This window comes from Tinamus guttatus, unplaced genomic scaffold (genome assembly GCF_059628265.1).
Source record: "Tinamus guttatus ecotype Peru unplaced genomic scaffold, ASM5962826v1 Tinamus_guttatus_pri_ptg000235l, whole genome shotgun sequence".
NCBI lineage: Eukaryota > Metazoa > Chordata > Aves > Tinamiformes > Tinamidae > Tinamus > Tinamus guttatus.
In genome coordinates, this window is record NW_028288769.1 from 429,504 (window position 1) to 442,919 (window position 13,416).

Sequence of the window (13,416 nt, forward strand, 5' to 3'; positions counted from 1 at the left end):
TCTATTGATTAGAGATAGACAACTAAATTCAGGCAAAATGACTGGCCTTCAGTGAATAAGGTTAAAAGACAGGAATCTCAACTTTCTATAAATAGGAGCCCAATTTTCATAGACATTTATATGTCTGAGCACTTTTACATTCCTGAAGTTAAATGAAATCATTGTAAGTAAAGCAAGGCATCTTAGTGAAGGTCCTAGATTGGGATCCTAATCTAAATTAAGCTTGTTTTTAATGGAAAGAAACAAGCAGCAAAACCAACATTCAAAGGTGCTTCTCTCTCCATCCATAGAAGAAAAAAAAAGCAGTATTCTTAGCTTCTGAATTTAGTTTTTTAAGAGAGTGTGTTTCTAGTTTCAGGCACTTTTTATTTGCCAAAGAGGGGTAACAAAAATCCATCCGTCTTTACAGATATTCCCAACATCTTCCTGGATTGGCTCTGAAGGACAGGTAGCTCCTCTGGAGAAGCATGCTCAGAGGTAGCAATGTCACAGTCTACACAGATGCAGACATTTGCTGTTTACCGTGGGCACATGTCAAAATGTGATTCTTCGAGGTTTTAATGTACCCTACCAAATTTTTGTAGTTATGTTTGCTCTTAAATGACAAAGTTGCAAATAATTGCTTCCCCAGGGAGCAAGGCTCTAGCTTCAATCTCAGTGATGCTGAGGATATCTGTAATATCCTCAGTAGTAAATTATATTCCTCACAGTGATCTGTTAATCAGTGTTGCTTCATAAGTATAAAGATTCTGGGAGATTTTTTAAAGAAATGACTGTGATGCATGCAGGTCTTCTACCTGTTAGTATGGTCACCTTGTCGGCCACATTCATTATGGCTCCCATTTTTTCACATTTTTCTTTCGTACCTAAACATAATCTGTGCAGTCTGTTGTTTACATTAGATCATACATTCATTGCTGCCTCTATTCACTCCTCTCTATTCGTCATTGAAGGAATTTATCCAGGTTCAAAACATCTCTGAGATGTACAAAGCAATCTTAGGAAATATTGCTTTGAATGTTTTTGGTATATTAGGTATATTAGGAAAGCTTTAATAAATCCAAGAATGTACTACTGATTTCCCAATCTTTCAAGGTTTCTGAACCAAGTTTTTGAACTTGGCTCTTGCTCTGTGAATAATCACCACTCTATTTTGGACCAAAACTTTCTTCTAATGATTAGTTTTCAGTGTTGCATTCAAGGCCTAAAGTCCTGGTGCAAGAGAAAGCTTTCACATAAACTGGGCTCCCCATATGGAAATCACACGGGTAAAGAGATAAAAAATGAGCAGTATGCCGACCCTTTCCAGAGATAAATACAAAAGTCAGTTCTGTGACGTAATCATCCATGGGTTTCTTTGTCTTTCTCATGCATAGCAAGCTTCTATTTTCAGTGCTGGAGATGTTTATAAGCTTTAATTCATTCTGTTTTATTGGGTGGTTATTTAATTGTCGTTGTTGTTGTTGTCATGAAATTAGACGAACAGGAAGAAAAGGCCAAGGATTCATCACCAACGTCTAGGGTATTATATTTAGGATGTTTGCTGTTGCAATCTGTCTGTTTATTTATGCTTATCATGGAATCCCAGAATGGTTGAGATTGGAAAGGACTTCTAGAGATCTAGTCCACCCCCCCTGCTCTAGCAGGGACACCTAGAGCACGTGGCACAGGGTGGCATCCAGGCGGGTTTGGAAGATCTCCAGAGAAGGAGACTCCACAGCCTCTCTGGGCAGCCTGTTCCAGGGCTCTGTCACCCTCACAGTAAAGTTCTTCCTCATATGGAGATTAAACTTCCTATCTTTCAATTTATACCCATCACCCCTTTTTCTGTCTCTGACCACCACCGAGAAGAGTTTGGACCCATCCGCTTTACATTCTCCCCTCAGGTATTTGTACATGTTGATCAGATCCCCTCTCAGTCCTCTCCAAGCTAAACAGGCCCAGCTCACTTAGTCTTTCCTCATACGACAGATGCTGCAGTCCCTTTAATCACCTTAGTTACTCTGTGCTGGACCCTCTCTAGAAGCTCCATGTCCCCCATGTCCTGGGGAGCCCAGAACTGCACACATTACTCCAGGTGCAGCCTCACCAGAGCTGAGCTTTTCCTGGGTTTGTTTGCCTTTTTAAGCATTCCTAGGTACTAAGGAAAGGGATTTGATTACCATACGCTCCTGCCCTTCAGGTATTTATCATGTCTTTATGTAAAGCAGTTCTAACAACTGAAACAGCTCTGTGGTTTTCTAGCTAGTGAAAATACATACTATTTTTATAGCTTCTGCTAGACATTCCTGCTGCTGTCTTTTCATATGATTGTCTGCAGGACAAATGAAGTAAACACAAAAAGTGCCCTGCTTAATTTTCTTTTAACTTTTCTCTGTGAACTTTTGAGAATAAATATTTAAGGATTAATGTTTGCCTATATTATTGTCATTAAATCTTCGGAATTAAACCCCTATGAGAGGTTTATAGAGGATAGAGGTAACAAAGGCATTAATTCAGCTGTTACAGAGAGAAGTGAAGTCCAAACCTGACTGTCAGCCAAGCTGAAGGCCATGTGCTCCAGCCTGAGGAGGGAGGCCATGGTGCTCTGCTTCCTAAGCCTAGTTCCTTTAGAAGAAGGAAGTCCAGATCTCCAGATCATCCAGAATGAAGGACAGTGGGAATAGGTGGCCTGCCACAAAAGAAGAGCAAAAGCTTTTCCTTACTGAGAGTTTGGGAATTGAGACAATATAGTTACACGCTCTGAGAGGGCTCGGAAAATGAATAGTTTTCCTTGTCAGAATGAAAGCACATAAACCAACTAAGGCTCTACAAGGGTTGTTTTTCTCTCCATGTAAAAGCCTGCTTTCTGACAGAACATGTTCACGTGGCAGTTAGCCAGTAGTCTGCAAAGAGCTTACCACAATGCATGGCTTATTAAAAGCAAAACACTTTATTTATTTATCAGAGGGAAACAGCTCATTGAAAAACAAATCATTTTAAAAGCATTCTGTTAAGAGAAAAATAAAGGAAAGGACACACCCTTAATCTTCCCTTTCTCCCTGTTATGAAACCATCAACAATTCAGGTTTTAAAACAAGGCAAAATTGTTGCACAGTTACCTGCAAACCTAACCATCTGTGATTTGATTTTTAAAATGCAAGAGTGTGCAGAAATCAGCACATCTGGAATAGTGAAGTGCTAAGCAATTGACAATTTTACCAAGATTAACCAAAGAAAAAGGTTGGATTGAAGATGCTAAGGTGGCTATACTAAATAGTCTGTTCTTTCAGAATGCCTCCATAATCATATGGATAACTAACTTTTTTTTTCAGAAGAGAAAAATATGATACATTTGTTTGCTCCATGTCTTTGGTGAGTTCCTAATGTGTATCTCAGTACTGGATCCAGGAAAATAATTACATGTGCTTGGAGAAAACAAGCTATTTCCAATAGCTGCAAGTAATTTTAAGACTTGCCAGAGCTGCTCTAGGAACCAGGATTGCTAATGCTGCCTGTCGTTTGTAGTCTTTGACCTGTGGTATCAATAGGTCCACATGAACTTTTTCTAAAAAGGCTTTTAAGTGTCATTTTGTTTGTTTGTTTGTTTGTTTTTCCATTTACCATATCCTGCAAAGTTATCATTGGCTTAGACTAAAGTCATTCAAGAATCAATGATCATGTAGTTTTCATGTGATACAAGGAATGCTGTTCCCTACAGTATAGAACAGTCCTTACGTTCTGTGATTAGGTTCTGTAATTTTAGACTACCTTTCATCCCCCTTTTCTTCCTTTTTTTCTTCTTCTCATTTAAAACTTCATAAATTATCTTTCAAAATACATATTTTTTTTTACCTAAAAGATTTATATTCTGGTTCAGTTCTTTGAGGTCAGCCTTGCCCAATTTACTTGCCAAGGCTGTAGCTTATGTAGAAGCTCATTTGTAACAAACTGTGACTAAGATTTTCTCCAAGAGTTCGGTAATGTGGTCTTTGTATGCACTTTGCATCACTTATATTTTGAAAGGTCCTTTCTTTTGAACTCCTGTCTGTCTTGAAAAGGTGACGTCAGACTCTGCAATGCATTTAAATATTAGTTAAAAAAAAAAAGTAGAAAGGTATCTATGAAAACTTATTGCTTGCTGTAATTTGTTACAGATGATGAGAGTTTCCGTAGATAACATTTCTTACCAATGCTATAAAATCTTGCAGAGAGTGCGTGTTTTTATGCGTTCATATGCCTGCACAGTAGTCCTCCCTGGGTATTTTGCTGACTGTCCCTGTGCTCACAAGAGCAAGTAGCAGTTTGGGCTGAGCATGGGCGCATCGGAGCTTAAAGTTATAAGGGCCTTTACAAGGTAGTGGTCAGTGTTTTCTATTTCCCAGCTACAACTAACTATTCTTGTCTTATTAGTGTTATTTTGAAAATGAATAATCTCTGTTGTTCTCTTTTTGTGTGATACCCGCTCTGACTTATACTTGCATATGTGCATACAAATGCACAAATCGACTAGAACACTTTCTGTTAAGAACCTCAGAGCTACTAAAGAAAAAAAAAAAAAAAGTTAGAGCTACCACTGCAAGCTACTAAAGCTGGCTTATTGGCACAAGTGAAGTCTGCAAGAGTTTCGCCATTAACCTCAACAGAACTGTGTTATATAAAACTAAGGTGAACTGCAGTACAAACTACATAATGACCATCATCTCTTCTCAGTATCACTTCGTGTAGAAATCAAATCAGTTAGTTCAAGGTGCTGTTCTGACACCTGAAATGAATGTGCTTCAAATCGGAGCTTCCTGTCTGCCAGTAATAGTACAAAGCTTAGAAAAAATATTACATAGCCATGAAAATACTCAGTGTCCACTGGCCGTCGCAGTGCAGTGATCATGTATTGCAGTTGCAGAATGTTTCTCTACAAACAATGATCAAATGGGAGCTAAGATTTCTAAATTATATTGCCAACCTTTTATTCAATGATTTTTTATGTCAAGTACAAGCTTAGCACAATGTTGCTCCATCATTACCCGTGTCCCATGACTGTCCTCAAAATGTCACACCTAACAGAGGGAAAAGTGATCTCTTGCATTGCTACAAATAGCAAGGGTAAGCCATCATGAGCCTGGTTTCGTCTTTTGTTACATTCATTACTTCCATGTGTTTCCCACTGCCCCTTTTCATTCCTGAGCTCTGAAAGGACTTTCAATGTTTGTGTAAAAACTTGGAAAAAATAAAAAGATAAAAATAAAAAGACTTCCTTTTCTTGAACCAGACTTGTTTTGTTGACTTGGACAAGTCACTGAAGACCAATCATTATTTAGGTGGAGTACTCTTACTGTCACTTTGATGGAAAGGATCTTCAGTATAAGTGAAAGGCACTTTTATATCTACAAAGTGGGAATAGTGGTAATTTCTTCAATGCATCTTCCTGTGCTTTTATGAATTCAGATTCCATGCTCATGAATATCTGTCTACAGTGTGCTGATACAACATGTTTTCAGGCTCTGTTGAAATCTCTGAGCAGCTCTGTAATACCAGTAAGAATCAATAGATGATGTTGAGGGCCTTTGCTAGAACAGAAGAGAGAAAAGGGGTCCCCATCCTTTCTCATTCTTTTTCACTAAGTGTGCTAATTTAGGTCCTAAAGAAAAATAAAGTATGGCAATTGAGTACTAAAGAAAAATACGTATAAGAAATGGAACCTTGCTGTCATATAACAAACTTCCGTATAATTTTCGCTTATTTGAACTGCTCTTTTGAAAGCTGTAGACTAAATGTGGAACTCAGAGCTCGCTTAGTTGCCTAGTACTGACACTAGTTGGGGCGCTGACATTACTTTAGCGTAATAATATGGCATTAGTTGTATGACTTGGCAAACTAGTCTAGAAACTGTAGAAACCATTTTTTTCTATAAACATAAACATAGTAATTTGGAGGTTTAAACTAGTAGTTATAGATGAATCCCTGTACAAAAATGTGGCATATCTACTAGTAAAGATTGAACCAGTCCTGCAAATGCTCAAATTAATAGCAAAGCTGTCATAAAATATCATAGAGAATTCTAAATTAAAATGCCTCACAGCTGCTCATTTAAATGTTAAAGCTGTGATCTTACTAAAACTCATTGCCGCTAGTTCCATTGGAGTTGACTTTAGGTCTTGGATTCCTCCTCTCTAATACAAGACCTTGGTAGTATGATTGGCCTCAGTTCCCTGAGCAGTGTAAAGGAAAAGGCTTCTTTAAAGGAAGAGTCAGATCTTAGATAGGATAAGCTATTTCCTGTCAATATTTCTCTCTCCCTCTTTTTCTGTCCTTTTTCTGGAGTGCAGGGTACCAGTTTTAGTCAGCCAGGTGCCTCCATTAATTGCTCACAGTTGAAAGAGGAGGTTTTAGTGTTAGGTGCAAACTTTATGGAAGCACCAATTCAAAACTCAAAGTCATATTAGGGTTTATGTTATGCTATTCTATATAGAAGCAGTTGGTCTTTAGGAAGGCAGCTATTAAACATGTGAGTCAATAGCAATTACTTTTTACTTACGGGCCAGAGGATTCCAGACATCGGGGTAAAAAGAAAGCACGGGCTCATGCATGGAGCTTTGTAGGAAAGGTATAATTCAACTCCTAACAGTAATGAAGAAATTAATTGTCATTTGACTTTGATTGCATCCTTCTAAAATGTGCAGATTGCTTCATTAAGTTACATTTAAGTTCTAAAGAAGGAGAAAAAAAAACTATAAAAGAAGATGAAGGATTTCAATATTGATCTTTTAAAATGTCCACACAAAAAAATGACTCAAAATTAGATATTTTGTGTTTATACCACCAGTGCCTTGAGGTAGTTAAGATGCTTGCAATGTGCTACATTCCATTCTGCACTAAAAATAACGTGTGAGTTCTGGGAGGATGAGGTATCCTCTAGGCAATAGTATAAGCAATTATGTTCAGGGGCAAAATGGCAGTGATCAAAATGTCAGACCAAGCTCTTCTTTCTGAAGTTGTTTTTATGTTATTTGAAAAGAATATAGGATATGAAGTGCATTTGCAGATGCATATCTTTCTGTTTGAGGCATCTGATTATCATTTCCTAAATGTATATTTTGGGTCTCCTTTCCAACCTAACCTCAATGACATAACTTTTTTTTTTTTTTTCTCTCTAATGTATAAATATACAAGCAGTTTTTACAATTTAGAATCTGCTGACAAACACAGACTTATCCACAAATGGTTTCAGAATCATAAAACTTCTCCATTTTGCTTCTGCAAATACCTTCCTTACATATGCATGTGCCAGTGCAGGTACACACACACACCCCCACATAATGCACTTGTCAAGTATTCCAAGTTTTTCAAAGAAGTGCCCTGATTTTTGCAGGCTGCAGAGCAACCACAGATCCCTTTTCGAATCCAGGCCAATTTTATGTGATATGTACATATATATCAACACACACATATTATATGTGTGTGTGTATATATATATATATATATGCATACATGTATGTGCATGTGTGTGTGTGTATATATGAATATAATATATTCTCAAAATTTGAAAATGTATACTGGGACCTTATAATAATTTAGCTTGTTAAAAGAAAGAGAAAAAATAAATAAATCCTTAACAACTCCAACAGTGCCATATATAACAGCAATGCAAGTGCTTTTTTTTTTTTTTTTTTTTTTTTGCATCAGGCATGCCTTAATTCCACCAGGTTATTTTGTTATTTTATCCATTGACAGTAGTACAATGGCGTGGCGTACCTCAAAATCTTGTTTTTAGTAGCAGCGTGCTGGAAGTCCTACTTAGAGGGTTTTACTTTCCTTGACCCAAGCGTGCTAAGTTAAAACGTAAGTCTCTTAGCACCTCTACTGTAAAACTACTGCTCCTGAAATGTGATGTTGCCTGGTATTCCCCATGCAAGATGATGGCCCCTAATGTCAGGGGAAAGCCCTCTGCAGCCCTACCACACTGTTTCTGGGGTGAGGACAGCTTTTAGACAGCCATGTCCACATGCAAACTCTCATTAGATTGAGGCTGATGTGGTCGTCATCCGAGGGCAGAACCAAGGCACTGACGGGCCCTTGGCAGGTACTTCTGATCAGTGAATGTCATGGTGTCGCTCTTTGTCTCTCTGGTAAAAACACTGTGTGCCAAGTTTTGTGTTTACACATTTGCTAGGACGCTTGCTGAGGAAGCACCTGTAGACTCACAAGAACAGTTGTACTAGGTCAAAACAAAGATCCCCCAATATCCAATCTGTGACCAATAGAAGATGTTTAGGGAATAGCATACAAACAGTGAAGGCACACAGGGATATTTCATTCCCTGGTGATATTTCATACTTCAGTGATAGTCCATCTCCAGTGATTCGTTGTCCAACATGGTATCTTTTTGTTTAGTAGTTCTTGGCAGATTTTTCCTGGAGTCATTTATTAAATCACTTTTAAAATCTGTGTATACTTTAGCATCTATAGCATGTAGCACCAAAGATAACTATAACCGAAGAACTATAGAATATGTGAAGAAATATTTCTATTTTTATTTAGAATCTGCCACCAGATATTTCATTTGATGCCCCCCTAGCTTTTGTGTTATGATGTAGAGTCACTCCAGTCAAATGATTCCTGAGTGTCCTCTCTTTTCTACCATCCCTGTTGTTACTTCCACTATATTATGGTTTTGTATGCTTGTATATGAAGCTTCAGAATTTGACTGAACTGTTTCCTGGTTAGGTCCATTTAAAGTGCTCAGCAACTGCAAGAAAATTTGGCATATCTTGGAATGAGTCATAATTAATATCCATTATAAACCCCATCTCTGTTTTTATTAAGTAAGGTAACCACTGTGTGGACCTGCTAGGATGTAATTCCTGTAGCACCATTTCCTGGAAATTATTTTCTTTTTAACAAAGGTTCAAAATATTAAGTCGATAATAGGAAAAAAAAAAAAAAAAGCATTTAGCAAAAATGACCAGAAGCTCTCCCTTTCTGCATTCAGCTAGCTTGTTGATGCTTTGCCGGTGCAACTTTTCAAGGGTTTTGTCTTACTGCCTGCCCAAGGTCTCTGGTTGCTTTCCTCGGGTATTTTTTATGGTGAAACAAGTTATCATTTAAAAGCAATCTGTTTTATAGGGAAGTCCAGGGCTGGGCGCTCGGCTTCAGTCATTATTCATTCTGTAGGTACTTTTGACCTCTCTCTTACAATACTGAAGAGTCTTACTGTCATAGTGGTAAAAGCATCATTTTTGCAGACTTATTAACATCTCCTTTATTCAGTGAGGAGCAAAACCTCACACTTTATGACACACATATACTTTTCAGTGTGAAGTTCTTGGGTTTATTTTCCACAGAAACTTGATAAGTGGGCCCAAATTGCGTAGCTCAGTACTGTACAGGGACAATGACAGGTTAAGCACTTTGATAATGGATTTTTCAGGCATGTGTCTACAGAAGATAGGCCAAGTGATATCTTATCTTTCAATTGTATATATGGGAAGAGATGGAAAAGGTAGGATTTCTGAGGCTTTCTGCCTGAGATACAGAGTAGTTGGCATACCTATAGAAGCATCTTGTAAACCAGAAATGAATAGAGATGTGAAAAATCAAAGGAATGGATCAAGGTAGTGAGAATCATCTTATTTCCTTGTCTTTTTGTTTTTTTCTCTCCTTTTTTTTTCATCTTGGGGATGTCTGTTGGGGTTGTATAGTGAAGAGCTGCAAAGCAGAAAATTAGGGAATTCCTAATCAAATCCTGTTTTGTTGTACCCGTTCCAGAATCCTAAACACATTTGGTCATATCACAGACTCTGATCCCTTTGCCCTTCTCCCCAGCACCACCATTCTGCAATGTAGGAAGATGCCAGTGAGAATTTCAGCAAGAGCATCAAACCTTGCACTTCAAATCTTGTGTGATGAAGTTTCATCGTTAAAGTGGGAGTTTCGACATAGGGATTTTTTTGTGAAACATATTGTGCTAACGAGGTGTTAGAATTAGTATATCTAATTTAAACATACAGTCCGCATAAAATTATATCTCTCTATATATACACATATATATGTGTGTGTATGCTAAAATCTTTTTAAAACCTAATTAGATTTACTTGCCACCAAGTATTCTGAGAATAGTGCTTGAAGTAATTCCAAATGGGAGATATCTACAAAATAGAACAAAAATGAAAAATTATGTTTCTGTTATAGCTGATCCCATATAAATGGATTTTTAACAATTGTCAAGAAAGATAAGTGTCAAATACATTTTGTTTAACAAAAGAAAAGTATAATAACGGTTCCAAACTGAATTTTAAGCACTACATAAAATGCATTAAATCCTTCTTTTTACCATAGAGGGAAGAGAGTAAAAAGTTCACAAAATTCCTGGGGTCCCTCCATTCCCAGGCAATATACAGAGTATTTAAAATAGTGTTATTTTAAGTTAGAATTTTTTTGGATATTATTTCCATTGCTAGAAAATAAACTGAATACATGAATAACAATAAGAAAAATATACATGTAAGCTTCTGCTCCTTCATTTATATCACCAAGGAGGAAAATTCTTACCTCATTTTTCTATCTCCAGGAGCTCATCTAATCTTTATCTTTTGCTGTATTTAGTTGACTGAAAATGGTCAGCAAATATTTCTCAGTGCACATATATTTTTCTAGATGCTCCATCCTCTGAAGTAAGGACAGTCCTGTAGGTGTCTGGAAGAAACGAGAGTCTTTGCAAGGTATTACTCATTATCCTGATCAGAGTTTGATCCTTAAAAATCCATTCTGTGTTTGCTTTTGGATTCATTTTTGTCATATAAATCTGCAGTACATTTTCTGAACTGGATCTTACTCCCACAGGAAGTTGTGGATCTGTACGTTTTTGTACATACTCTACACAATCCTTGTATACTTATAAAACTAAAGACCTGGCCTTCACATGTGATTCAATTCTCCATTCAGTCTAAAGAGAAAGCAAGAGCTTAGAAAGGTGAATTTGTTATATTTTTATTGAGATTTTTATTTACCAGAGTATAAGTAATTTATTATCTGCACAGAGGAGTTCTTCTGACACTTCCTCCATAACTGAACAGTCACCCTTTTTTAAACATGACAGAAGATTGAGGAAGCTTGCGCACTTCTCCTGCATAAAATCCAACAAGTGAGAGCACCATTTCAGAACAAAAGGGGGACTTGTACGCATATCTGCCTCTTCAAGGAAGCAATCCATCATCACACGAATGCAAAGAGAACCATCTTTGTCTCCTGTGAAGGGGAATAGCAAAATCCAAGCAAAAAATTGACCAACCTATTTGTGTGGGAGAGGAAGCAGTCATGGCAGCAAACTGACTTGTTTTCATTTAGTCCAGCCAAGAAAGTTTGTCAGGTGACTAGGATCAGCCACTGTGTCCTTCCTGTTTGCCTCTGTGTGCCCTTAGGTTGAACTGATTTTGTTCTATCTAGACAGAAATTTGCCTGAAGCAACTCGTACCAGTTGCCTCTTGGCCTGTCACCAAGTCTACTTGTGAAGAGCGTATGTCCATCTTCCCTATAACTACCTTTTAGATCGTGCAACAGTGTGATAAGATCCCTCTGAGACTTCTCTCTGTGGTCTGAACAAGCCTAATTCATTGGGCTCCCACTCCCACAGATTCCCACTCCATCTTGTCACAATATTACTTTCTATACCACTAGCCAAGATGCAATCTGGAACAGCAAGAGTTGTCTGTAGGCCCCATTAGGCAAAGTAATGCAAGTGAAGGCATACTATTTTAGGACCTGATTTCAATTGCTTTTAAACCAGATGTCTACCTGTAGAAAATGGTTGTAAATCATGAGTGATCACACCCACAAGATTATTTACAAAAGGTAGTTTTCCCTATTAGATATCAGTCGCCCTGCCAGCCTCGTCAAGAGTTCATTACTGCAGCATCAGTTCTTTGTGGAACGGTATTTTTATTCAATGAAAATCACATACAATGTTTCTTATCTGAAGTAAAATCTAGTAACTTAACTTATTCCTGAATATGTTTCTTTATTTTTTTTTCCACTTCAGATAATTTTGTTACATTAGTGTGTAAAATGAACCTTTTGGAAAGTACTGTAAACTCAGTTAAACATTATTTTTTTCTGATTAAATAGCCTTTTTCATTATACAATACATTCAATATTGGAAATGCAGTAGTGGAAATGAAACCAAATAGATTTCATAAAGAATAAAAGATTCTGTTGAAACAATTGTTATACCTTCTTGAATTTAAATTAACTAATGTCAAGCTGAAGTCCTATATTTCAAGAGAGTTTACTCCAAATCTTAAGATTTATGGAGTACTACATTAATAATTAAAGATCCTTGTATGTTGGGAGTTGCAGTGTTAAATAACAGTAAGTTCTTAAGGAAACGCTGAAGTAATTTAGTATTCAGCTTTTTCAGCAAAGTTACTAATACTTTTAATAGTTCCAAAAGACCTGCTTATCTTATCTAATAATATATGATGTAATGCATTTGTGTTGCAACTTGTTTAAATTAGAGCTGCTACTACTCTGCACATTGATTTATTACAGATTATTTTTCTAATGGTTAAGTAGCATTTTTCAGAGTTTATCTGCTGTCGATTTTATTATTGATGTGATGGTAGGCAAACATATTTTGTCAATATATCATCTGTAAAAAACATAAAATATCCAAACAAATTTCTAAAAAATATATATATTTAATTTCCCAAATGCATATTTAAAATAATGTAATTGCTGCTCTATAATGTATAGATGTAAGTATATAATTTTTAAAGATAGAAAATATTTTTAAAATATTTTAAGAGAGAAACAAGTTCTATGTTCAGTGGTTGTGGCTTCATTTCATTATACGGTCTCATGTAATTTGCTTTCAACATGCTTCTTTCAGAAACACATAGTTCTTTTTAGTACCATAATAAGCATCAGTTGACAGCTGAGTATATGAATACCTGTCATCAGTTCTAAGTAGTTGGACTTAGCATCCAATGCATCAGCAATCACCAACAGGGAAAGCTTGTTACTGTTGCTGCTGATGCTGTCATTTCATCAGGGACTTGTGGCCTGTCCTTAGCCTTATCAATAACATGATTGTATGAACAGTTATCTTCATTCAGCTGGAAAACGTGGTTTGGCTACTGCCCTGAGGGATTATGAAAAATCCCTCAGAAAATGGATACAACAGTTTGTCCATCCTCTAGCTGTAATACATTCTTGCAAAATGTTTGTCCGGCCTGTTATAAAATGATAAAGGTTTCGCAGTCTTTCTGGTCAGTGGATTCCAGAGTTTCACTGTCACTGTTAGCAAGATTTCTCTTATGTGCCTCACCCCAATAGTATCATTCGATGTTGCAAATTAAGTGTTTTTGTCCTAGCTACAGTGATCATAATGAATAGATTAAACTTGTTGTGTTTGTAGTGACCTTTTAAATATTAGAAGATATT

At 36.8% G+C, this 13,416-nt stretch overlaps 1 protein-coding gene across 1 annotated transcript in view; it reads left to right on the forward strand.

The window, feature by feature from the left end:
• The window catches only part of NALCN (sodium leak channel, non-selective), a 218,594-nt gene that overhangs the window by 140,974 nt on the left and 64,204 nt on the right, over positions 1-13,416 (forward strand). The window lies entirely within an intron of this gene.